Raw genomic sequence first — 12,523 nt, forward strand, 5'->3', positions numbered from 1 at the left:
CGTGGAAAAAAGGGTGAGAGGAAAGGAAGGGAGAGGAGCAAGAGGAGTGGGGGTTTGATAAGAGACGGGGACACAGAGGGGAGGGGGGAACTGCCTCTAAATATGCTAATACTCTCGACGCGGGGGTAATGAGTTCCTCTCGCGCCACCACAGATCCGCTGGACTGCTATGCATATATATTCAGCCATAAACACAAGTTAGATTGCTATATGTAACGTGGCAGACCGCCGTAGGGTGCTCGACTTATTGGTTCCTTCTTCTTTGTCAAAGCGTTATGGCCTCTCTCTCCCTTTCCCTCCCCTCCCCCTTCCCTCGCTGCTCGAGAATGGAATATATTTCGTTGCGATAAAATCGTGTCTTGGCGTCGTAGAAAATTTGCAATTTGAATTGTTTCTTTCTTAAATGGATCGATACGAATAATAATAATAATAATAGTTTCTATTCTTGATATAATTTTTCCAAAATTGAATATATCTTATATTCGTGTGTAGAGAAAGGATCCTGTTGCAAATATATATTTACGAGATGTTCGCAGTTTTGTATATTTTGTTAAGCGTTGTTTTTGTGTAAATTTAAATAAATTCGATCGAAATGTGCATATGAAATGTTGAAATTAGGATCACGTAATTTCCGTGGAGAGTCGGTGCTCTGTTCCTATATCCGTCTCCCCCAATCCCTGGGACGTCCATCCCATTTTCAATTTCCACCACGTTTCTCGTTTCCTGCTCCTGGCCTAGCTCTCATCATGGTGGATGCGCCGTTCTATTGGCCATTCCAGTTAACTGCTTCACGCTCGTTTGAAACCTTCCAGACTATGGAAGGAGCATTTCATTCACGAAAAATCGTATAGTTGTTTACGTGTGTGTGTATATTCGACTCCTATTAAATTTCTTTCCTTTCCTAATGAATTTCAACTTTTTACCAATGACGTGTCAAAATATAATGAAAACAGTAAGATTATATTTTTGAATTGTATTAATAATGGATCTGGAAAAAATAAAATACTGATAGATACTGTGTGTGAATAAATGTATGAGAAATATTGTAAATTATTACATCTATTAGAGGATCACAGAATCAATATTGAATTAATCGAAAAATATTAAATAATATATTCGAAATGATTTAAAATTCAAAATGTCTCCAATTTTAAAAACATCTACTATCTTCCCGGATAAACGAGATATCTCAAACCTAACCTAATCTCGCGACAATTAACCGGGCACCATCATAGTTGCACGATACAACGATGGAGGAAATGTAGGTAATCTAGGTCGCGTATTTATCATAGTGAAGATTGAAGAGAGCAACTAATACGTTCCAATCTCGATCTGGCGATTACAGTTGATCGGTCACAGACACCACGGTACGCATCAAAGTATCGTGGAAACGTAATCTAGGCGACGCATCTACCGATTTAACGGCGGTTAAAGAGGAATAAATCCGTGCTTGAAGGGAAAAGGAAGAGGCGAGGGACCAGGAGGTGGCGCGTGGCTCACGCCACAGCGATGGATCACGATGCCCCGGGAAAAACTAGACTAGGCGTTTTTATGGGCCATCAAATTACGCCGACCACCTCATAAAATGTTTAAGCGGGCTCCTGTGCAAGACGTTCAACCGGTGACTGGGCTAATGTCCTTTGGCGAAAGTGCATCCTTATGTCTCCTACCTGATACCCCATGCATGCCCTTTACCATTCCATCTCTTTTCTATCGTGTCATTTTTCTCGATCACTTTCAATATTTTTCCATGCTCTTGTAAATTTTACTCTTTGAGAACGTTCAAGCATCAATGTCAATATGGATGACGTTTGTTGGATAGGTTAGGTTCTGTAAATGTAAAGTTTTTTTATGAAAAAAAAGTATAGAAATGAAACTACTATTAAGATAACCTTTACATACATATTTCATTATCATATTTTATATTATGGATATTCAAATTTGTTATAAATACACAAAGTTTTCAACTCTATGTACATATGGAACAGAATAACTGACAAAAATGGAAACATATCATTCACTTGTAAAGGACCAAACACTAATCAAAATTCAACAAATTTTTAAATCATAAACAAGAATCCTGAAATAGAACAGCGTAATAATATAGTCTCCACATTTTTAGCTCCCCGAATTGATGTCAATATATGATTCTTAACATATATAAAAATGAAGTGCAAACAGAAAAAGTAGAAACTTTTGTAAAAAAATTCTAATCAATATTTGAACACACTTGCGAACCATTTGATCCCATCACTAGTCATCGGTGGACATCGTCCATTGAATCATCGAAGAGAAGAAATCCCAAAAATCGTATCAGCGAAGCGGTACCAGTTTGTCAAGTAGCATTGAAATAGAGACATCATCTCGACCGATGAATCCGTCGGTAACAAAGAGCGGCTCGAAAAGGACAATCGACATCAGACAGAAATGGAAAATGGCGGGAAGAGACAGAGTCCCTTTTGGCTTTGACTTTTGTTAATTCAATGTCCGCGAGGTTGTGAACGAGCGCATAAACGTTTTCTCACAAACGCGTGGGCTACGGGCGTCGTTAATATCGCGTGACAAGAATAAACGTCGGCCATAATTCAATATTGTAATTATACCCTCGTAACCGGCTTTATTGTGCCGATTAATATGCGTCGTTAAAGTAATTGCCGGTAGCGTGGACTATATCTCTCGCACCTATAATCGTTTAGCCGACTTAGAAGACTCTTCGACACGCGATTCCCAATTTCAGGACGTCATGAACGTTGAAATAAAGATTAATCGGTTTGAGAATCGAAATTGTTCGAAAGTTTCTGTTCACGTTGGCTTGGTTAGGTTATTCGTTAATATTGGAACACAGGGAATGATTCTATGAAGAAATTCTAGAATTTTAAGAATTTAACGACAAATTCGGTAAATTGGACATTCTATTTTCTGAATTGCACTTTTGAAATATTGAACAAGGAAGACATAAACTCTCTCTCTCTAACTTAATAATTTTAAAAATATTCGTTAGACGTGCAATGTATCGATATTTTCTTATTACAATGAAAATGGGAAAGTGTGTCTCTTGATATTACGTGACAATTTTATCAAACATTATTCGATAATTTCTACTAGGTAAAAAAAATTTCTGGTCGATACATTGCAACAGATATATTACTGTCGAGAACGAATATATCCGCCCACCGTACGAATATGTCCGCTTAAAGGATTAACAAAGAAAGCCAATCGGCTCTCTTCGCGCTCCATTCGAAAGGACGAACATAATTTCCTTTACGACCAATTAGTAGATCCAGAAACACATCTACGCCATTCGACCTTAAAGAGGAAGAAGAAAGAAGCAGAAAAGGCGGAGAGAGGTGGAGAAATTTGTGGTAATCTCTTGAAACGCGTTCCAAAGTCTCCCAAATTCTTGGTTTTCGGAATTTTTGCCCGATGAGAGTTAAGATGGAACCTCGAAAACGGGCCAAATTGAGGTATATATAATCAGCCAGCTGCATGAGGTGGGTGGTCTCCATGTGTATCTCGTTTAAAATGACCGCCGCGTCATGAGAACGTGAAGAGGCTCCGTACCGACTTCTTTCTTTTTCTTTTTTTTCTTTTTTTTTTATTGCCAACTTGTGCAACTTTGAGAGTTGATAATTGCGGATGTCGAATACCGCAAATTTTTCTTATTAGGTCTTCTTTGATTTTTTTAGCGTCCTGACTTTTGATTGTATAACTGTAGAAGTAAAAGTTTTGTATTATTTAAGGATTAAAGAATGATGAAGTTTGGAAATTTTTTGATGAATGAATAGTAATTTTAAAATAGAATTTAAAATAGTTTTAGAAATATAATTATAAAGTTTTTTTTACTAACTTTTGAAAAAATTTATTTATGGTTTTTTGATTTTTCATCGTGTAATTAATAAGTAGAGTTAGGTATTCAAAGAATTAATAAAGATTTGATATTTTGAAACTTTAGAAATATTTCAATTAATTTTCCAATAAAGTATTCATTTGTTCTTTCCATTTTTAGATATTAGGATTAAAAAATACCGAATCAAAAACTTTGGAAACTTTTCCAATAAATCTAATTTTAGCTGTAATAATTTTTAAGAAAATAATATAATTTTTAAATTTACAAAATTTCACTTAACTTCCTATACATGATTTCACTTTATTCATCGTAAAATAATCAGCATCCACTTTTTCCTTTTCCATAACTTAAAAGAATCATTGCAGTCTTCGTCATTGCAGCTTTAACTATTTTTATCGAGACGATAAAATTCATTATTTATAATATACAATAATACATATATTATAGGATTAAAAGAACACTGCTCGATCAAATTAACTGCGATTTATCCAAAATCATGTAAGAATTCCTATAAACATATATTTTTCTGTATGCAATGTTTCTAAAATCAACTAATTTATTCCAGAGTTTAAGAAATTTTAAGAAATTTTCAAATTACATTATTTTTAAATTTTTTTAAAAATTATAGAAATAATTTATTTTTGAAATATTTCACGAATATTTCATGAATATAATTTAAGAATTTAACATTTCATGAAATAAATCATTTGATTTCAGTAAAAATAACTAGTTTCTTATAATAATAATACAAATGTTTATATTAGATACGATACTACTAATTAATATTATTATATACTTATTACATTATTATTATATTTATTATTCGATATTTTGAAAATTATTTCAGAAACTAATTTTTCAGTGAGAAATTTATTAAGAAAAAAATGTTATTTTATTATTAATTTTGTAATTTGTTCTCCTACATATTCTTATCACAAATTTTTTCAATTAAATAAAGAACATAACCTCAATTGAAATATGTTACTTATGAAATAATAAATATCTTTATTTAAAAATATTATTTTTAAATAAATTTCGTTCAAATTTGCTTGTTTTCCACGAACATTCGTGAAACTTGAATGGTATCTCATTAAACAGCCGACAAAGTAGTCGAGTAACAAACTACTCGAATAATATTTCATGAATAACAAAGTAAAAAATCGACGATGGCAATTAATTAACGAGCGGTGTCCTTCTTTTCCTATAAGAGACCACTAGAGGTCTTTCTCTTGTTGACCTTGAGGAAACCGCAGAATTATTAAGATCTCGAGATTCTTACGAGTTGAAGTGTCTGGTCGTAAAATTGCCAACTTTGAGATTTATATTGGTACTGGAACGAATGTTTACAGTTTTCATCAATTTGGTTGAAATGATACAGTAAAACTTCATTTATCGAAACGAAACTTTTATCAATAGTCAATTAAATAGAAACTAATTGAAATCTTTATTATCTGAACACCTAATGGCAAGCATCGCTTCAATTATATAAATGAACACTATAAACGAAAATAAGCACGTAATATAATAGGTTAATACACTATATAATTCAAAAAATGAGTTAAACGTACGATTGAATCCACTTATCTGAATCTAAACTTTATATTGAGACATAAATTAAATAAATTATATATTTGTCTATATTTATTAATCACAGTTAACACTAATTTTGTTTTAATATTATAATATTATATTCTTTCTAACCTCGCACGCACTTTTCGATATGTCTTCCATGACACATTTATTCACTTTTTCATCTATATCTTACTCATCATACGTTCCTACAATCATGCACGGTCTCATTCAATTTACCAGTATTGTTACCAGTCGAACGTATATGTAGGGAAATTCTTTTCTCTAATTCAACTAATTCTATTATAATTATTATATAAAATATATAAAATATAAAAATTCTTATTATCTTTTATATAAATATATTTGAGTTAAAAACGGTTTCTATTTATTTTCTTGATATATTTATATAGAGGATTAATAATCTATACCAAACATTATTAAAAACAGATTATCCAATCAAATGTTTCCTCATTCGAATAACAGTTTCGATTTCGATAAAACTTTCGATTATCTTATTAATAAATAATTAAGAAAAACACAAATAAACAGACGTATATATGGAAATTAAAATTTCTAACGAATTATAAAACTGAAATAAAAGTGTGTTTCATCATTGAAGAAAGTTAATAAGATTTACTCATCCATATTCTAATATTCTCTCATTTGACTAACCTAGTTTTCCGATTTCGACAACAAATTTCTTATTATCGTGTCTAATCTATATCTAAACAATAAACAATTCAGCAACTGTAATTATTTAAGATCTATTCATCCAATCAGAATATTCTTTCATTCGAATAATAACACTTTCGATGAAACGAATAAATATGCAACCAAAGGAACAGGACCTGTCAATCGAGTTTCCTTAAACGATTACAATGTTACGGTGATGCGTATGACGAAAGAGGAGGAGCGGTCACGAGCGGAATCCGCGCGAAGCACAGCTGCAAGAAATGCACACCTATAGGTACTGAGCATCGGTGGACCATAAAATGATCGTAAAAACTTAATTTTACGAGAGGCATAATATATTTGCCACCACCCAACACCGTCGCCGCCGCCGAATCGACGAAGAGAGCCGAGTTAACCAGGGTGGAATTTCGTAGATGAACGACCGAATCGGCGATACGAAAATGATAGAAATATAATAAATTTGATGAAAAATAGCAAAACTTTTATTTGGAGGTGTGTACAATTTTAATGAAAAATCTTTAAAATCTTCTTCTTTTTTGAAATTATAATAATTTTTTCTTCGAGAGAATTAGAAATGTGCGAATTCGACGAAAGATGTTGGAAATAAATAAATAAATAAATAAAATACCTTTTCTTTTAAAGATCTAAGAAAAGAAGGTTTTTTTATAATTTTCTTTGAGAATTCTGCATTTTAATAATGCAGAAATTAAATGAATATCCTTATAATATTTAAACAAGATTCTAAATTTCACTTGAAATTCTATTATTTAAAATATTCTTGATATTAATTCTACTTTAATATTTCTCACGATTCCTTAAACTTTCAAAGGTTCCATACATACCGAAATTAAAAAACAAGAAAACTTTCCACACTTTCACTGCTCGAATCAAGGCAACACTGAAACATCTCTCGACACGAAGTTCGTCGACACATCACAAGCCACTCCATAGCTATCACCTAGTCCAGCTTTTATCATAGTGGACACTTTGAGCCATCGTATAACGAACACGTCCTCGAGAAGCACGATATAAACTGTGAGATCGGGCAAACAGGTCGAACGACAAGGGTCAAATGAATCTGGTGGAACATCGCCTTTCCCTCTAGGGGAGGGTTGCACAGCTTTCTCCTCGTGTGAAAAAATTCTTGGGTCCCGATTGGAGCAGATTTCACTGAAAATTCGTGAAAGTTTGGAAAAAAAAAAGTTTCTTCGTGAAAGTTTGAAAACTGTTGAAGTATTGAAAACTGCCCTTGTATCAACTAACTTTGATAGATTAACAAGTTAATAGATATTTTGAAGTTATTCAGATATTTTGAAACAAAGAAATCTTATTAAGTCTCATTAAACAAGATTATTATATATTCGACATTAAACATTTCTATAATATTTCGTGTTCTTTTTTTCTTCTTTTTATCATACACATTTGATAAAAATTCAAATTACGAATCCAGTATGTAAATGGAACTTATATCCTCGAATCCTATCCACGGTATCAAGCCTCCAATCTCTCCAACCCCTTAACCACGTTCCTGCACCCTTCCTCTAAAATTTATCACCAAATTCCTTCGTATCTGGTTTGCATTGGAGGCGATATACGCGAAAATACCTCAACGCTTGAAACTCGGCCATTGATCGTCGAGCCAACGTTCATCCCTCTTCAGACTAAAATCTCGGTGATTGTTTAAGAAAAGTTTTTACGACCATCCCCCCAAAGAGGGGATATTTCCTTAAATCTCGTGCTTGGATCGGCGACAATTCTTTTTTCTTGTCTATTTCTTCCTCCAATTCTTTCATTGGCGGACGACGATTTCCGTTTTCCTTTTTATTCCTCCAGCCACCCCTCCCCCCTTACACGTGTTATATGCATATATTTTTCTTCAGGTGAAATCTTGTTCGAGGAAAAACGGTGCGCTCGTGCCTTTTCCCTCGGGCTACGTTCTATAAATAATTCAGCTAAAATAATATGATCCCCTCAGTTGGTACAGTCTCTTGGCCTTTTCCTTAGCATTCAATCCTGGCTTTCACCGGCGGGCGTAAACAAGCATGGCCGCGGCGTGGAATTAAGTTTGATGATGGTAGAAGAGGAGAACGTGACTGCTTTGTTCAAAGTTTCTTTCGGTTTATTTCTTCTTTGAAGAATTAGGAGAAATGATATATTCGTTGAGGACAGTTATTAGAAAATCTTTATCTTCCTTTCTTTATTCCTTCCTTGCAATTTGGTTGGAAACGGTATTTCAAACAGATAGAATTTAATCCCTTTCCTTTTCTTCTTCTTTACCTCTTCTTTGAATCATGATGTATATCCTAAAAATAGAATTGTATTAATTACACTTCTCTCTTTATTTCTCTTCCCTTTTAATTTGAAGATACGTTATTTTAAGATAGAATGTATATTTTAGAAATAGTGATTATTTGGAAAAAGTATCAAAGAGATACGATGCAAAATTTCTCCTTCCAAAATATACATTCGACGAAAAAACGCGGCATCCCCGAATAAAGATAAAGGCGGCCGAAATTCCAGACGATTAAAATGCAAAAACGTTGAACATTGTAACTTAGGTATAACCGATTCTTGTCCCCCATCAAGCCTTATCAAAGAGTCTCTCTTTTCTCTTCTCCCAGAAAACCGAAAATTTCTTTCCTCCATCACTTTATCTCGAGACAACCGGCGATAGAATGCAAAACAGTGTCGCGAAAAACAACCTGTACGTATGTATGTATACTTAGATCGAAGCGACAGATGAAGAAAGGCGGATGAACGGGTGGAAAGGAGAAGAGAATATTTTGGGTTTTAGACTTCGCCTGATGAGGACGGTTCCCATGACGACGCAACCCCAGGAACACGAAACGGTCTAGCCATCCTTGACTCGATACCAGTTGGCTGTCATATATATTAAGCTTGCCAACGGTATACCATAATATACGTATATACGTAATAAACATATAAATAAAATTCTCTTATTTTTGCCATTGAATTTTTTCAGAGCTTGATCTCATCCTTATTTTTTACTTGTGAAAGAATTTGTAATATTTTTGCATATGTATAACATGGTGCTGTATTATATTTACATTGTATTATTAATACTATAATATCATAGGTACTATATTTTTGTTTAATAATAGTACCTATGCAATCTTGCTTCTTCTCTGGCATCAAGTAATAATTTTCTATCTGAAAAGAATTATAAAATCTTTTTATCACTTTTGAACTATTATATTATAATTTTTTTCAATATAAATTTGGCAATTGTATACTCATGTGTAGAGAATCGAGGCTGACCAGACCACGCTTCTTCAAACCCTCTTATGGCCCCCTCCTTTTGCCTCCTCCGCTTTCACGTCCCTGGCCAAATGGAATATCCCACGCTTATACTTTGTTCCATCTGCGGGTCCATATCGTGCGTTCGAGTGGGTATATAGGTGTGTGAGAGACGGAGTGGAATACAAACGATCGAGCGCGAAAAGAAAAGAAAAGAGAAGAGAAGAGAAGAGAAAAGAAAGAGAGAAAGAAAGAGAGAAGGAAAGAAGGAAAGAAAAAGCACGAGTCGACTCGAAATTGCTGCATTAGGGGAGTCGGTGGACTTGTGTTGTTCGCCTTTTGCGAGATTCGTTTCCTGGGGAAGGGCGAACGTGAGCGAGATAAATTGGCTTCTGGTTGAACGTTGGGCTTTATTTGCTTGTTTATTTGTTTGTTTGTTTAATCGAGGCCGATGACCAGTCGTGATATGAATAACTGAAACGGAAAAATTGGAAAATAAGAAATGTATGAATATGTGTTTATATTATAATGTTGCATATGATGATATATCTGATAGATTTCGTGTTTAGTGTTGGTTTATTAATAATTAGAGCTGTCGAGCTGTGATTATTTATCTAAAAATATTAAAAAATTTAAATAAATTAATATTAATAAATTAAATAAATATTTAAAAATTAAATTTCCAAAAATTTTGAAGAAATTTATAAAGCATCCAAGATAATTGATTTTAATCTAAATTTCTTTTGATTTCCTTTTAATATTAATATTTAAGAAGATGAATAATTAAAATTGTAGATTGATATTATAATAATTGTTTAATTATTTATGGATATGTGAAATTGAATGTGAATTTTGTCCAAAGAATATTTTTAATAATCAGAGGAATAAAAAAAATGTATAATTAATTTGATTTGGTTTTAGTAATTGTAGTGATTGTTATTTAAATAATTAAAATAACAAATGACTTGAAATATATATGATTCTGTATTTTATAGCTCTTATCTTAATAAACTTCTCACTAAAAATCGATATCGAGCAATCAATTCTTTTATCACTTGACTGAAAATATAGGTATCACGTGACTTTTCACCTTCGAAAATATCACACAGCGATATAAAAAAAAAAAAATTCTTCGTCCTCTTATCTCGAAAAGGCGGTTTCTTTCAAAGGTGGCCAACTTAACAATAAAGAAAAAAAAGAGCTACGATGGTGGTTGGTAGATATCTTAATCGGTATTAAACCATACCGTTTTGAAATCTCATTTAAAGATTTCGAAAGGCTAATCTGTGTATGCTCCACCCATTAATTTATTTCAAGACTGAGAACCATTCAGGCTGTAAAAAAAAATCATAGATTTAGGATAAGTTAAGTGGGGTATATTTTCTTTTTTTGATCCTTATATTTTCCAAAAATTTTGAAGAAATTTACAAAACATCCAAGATAATTGATTTTAACCTAAATTTCTTTTAATTTTCTTTTAATATTAATATTTAAGAAGATGAATAATTAAAATTGATTGTAGATCGATATATACGAAAAGACGAATAATTAATATAAAATTGAAATTCATTTTAGTCTAATTCTTTGAAATAAAACTTTAATTACAATTTTTGGAAAATATATACTCGTTTAAAAAAAAAGAGAAATCGATTAATCCTTTTCAACTTTCAAAATGTACATCTCTGCCAAGCAAAATTCCATTTACATCCTACCAATTTAAAAAGAAAAAAAAAAAACAAGATCACAAAATTAACATCGAGGAAAAAATTCCATTCGATTAATTTTCCTCGATCATCAATCACCGTAGATTATTCCATTCCCGAACCATAAATTCGTGAGGGTATAATAAGATTCGAGAGTTAATTGAGCACGAGAAGGTGAATCGACGGTGGCTGGTGAATCGAGAATCCCGGACTGGTAATCTGGCCGGTAGCGCGGACGCGGCACACAGCGCCATGTTGGAGGCGAGTGTGGCGAGCGGCGCTCCTGATTGGCCGAGCGGCCATACCGTCTGCCTGTGGAAACGAGAGGGCGTCCCGGTGCTGGCAGTGTTCCACGCGGAAGGCGTCTCGACGCTAAAAACGGCACGCGTCGCGCGGTTATGGACTCGACCCCCTTTCCCGCCCCCCGCCAGACACGGCCACCAGAACCAGTTCACCGAATCGTGCAGACAGACGGCGCGTTTCAACCCCTTTCGAGCCGAGATACGCGGATATTTACATATTTTTAATTTATTTAAATTGGGATTTGAAATGGAAATTTGCATTGGCGAATGGGTCGGTTTTTAAAGTATTGTTATAGATAATTGTAAAAGATGATTCGTGTATAATAATATTTCGCTATTAAGCGGATATATTTTAGGATTAGTGAAAATTTGCTTGTTGGAATTAAACGTAAGAGATATGGATATTTGTTAGACGAGTAATATAGTGTTTTTAACTTAAAATTAAAGGAAGAGTAGATATATCAGATATTGTTGGATCATTGCAAAGGATGATTTGATGAAGCATTGATAAAGATTCACATTTATAATTTTTAACTTTGTTAGAAAACATTTTGGAAAAAATAAGTTCATTTAAAAAAATCTATCGAACATATATAAATCAATCATTAGTTAATTGAATTAAATTAATATATTAAATTGCAATGAAAGGACTTTTATGGACAATATCTAATAAAATCACATCGAACAATAAGAAAGATAAGATTCTAAAAATAATGATAAATTAATAAATTATCCTACTACATACTTACATAACATGTAAGAAGCTCGAGCTCGTTGGAAACACGAAATGGGGTTTCGGAGACACAAAACATATTTCTCGGATGAATTAACATTCGAGTGTATTCGACCGAACCATTGCTGCTCGAACGATTCCGACTACGTATCAAGGATGTATCCTTAAGATTTATTGGAATAGGGTTGGGTCGGATAAATGAAACTTGGATGCTCTTTCAAGAGGCGGGGTATCTCTTCTTGGAGTGTAATTTCGCGAAAAACTTTTTTTTCACGATTCGAGTTTCGTAATCTCTCGTGAAGAAGGGTTTCCAAGCGACCGAGCTGCAACCCTTTTCTGCCAAGCTTTTAGTACTCTTGCCTGGCGTGAATTAAGACTGGCTCCTCGAGGATTGGGTTTTTTTTTTTTTTTCTTCT

General features: G+C 33.3%; 1 protein-coding gene and 1 long non-coding RNA gene across 4 annotated transcripts in view; one reads left to right on the forward strand and one right to left on the reverse strand.

The window, feature by feature from the left end:
• The window catches only part of LOC116185015, a 108,196-nt gene that overhangs the window by 91,466 nt on the left and 4,207 nt on the right, over nt 1-12,523 (forward strand). The gene's annotated exons all lie outside the window — the stretch shown is intronic.
• On the reverse strand, nt 3,586-5,712 carry LOC116185019. The gene is made up of 2 exons (XR_004149724.1): nt 5,415-5,712; nt 3,586-3,708 (listed from the first exon to the last, which is right to left on the reverse strand). It is a non-coding gene; the product is annotated as an uncharacterized LOC116185019 (long non-coding RNA).

Source organism: Apis dorsata, unplaced genomic scaffold (assembly GCF_000469605.1).
Source record: "Apis dorsata unplaced genomic scaffold, Apis dorsata 1.3 scaffold_85, whole genome shotgun sequence".
Classification (NCBI taxonomy): domain Eukaryota; kingdom Metazoa; phylum Arthropoda; class Insecta; order Hymenoptera; family Apidae; genus Apis; species Apis dorsata.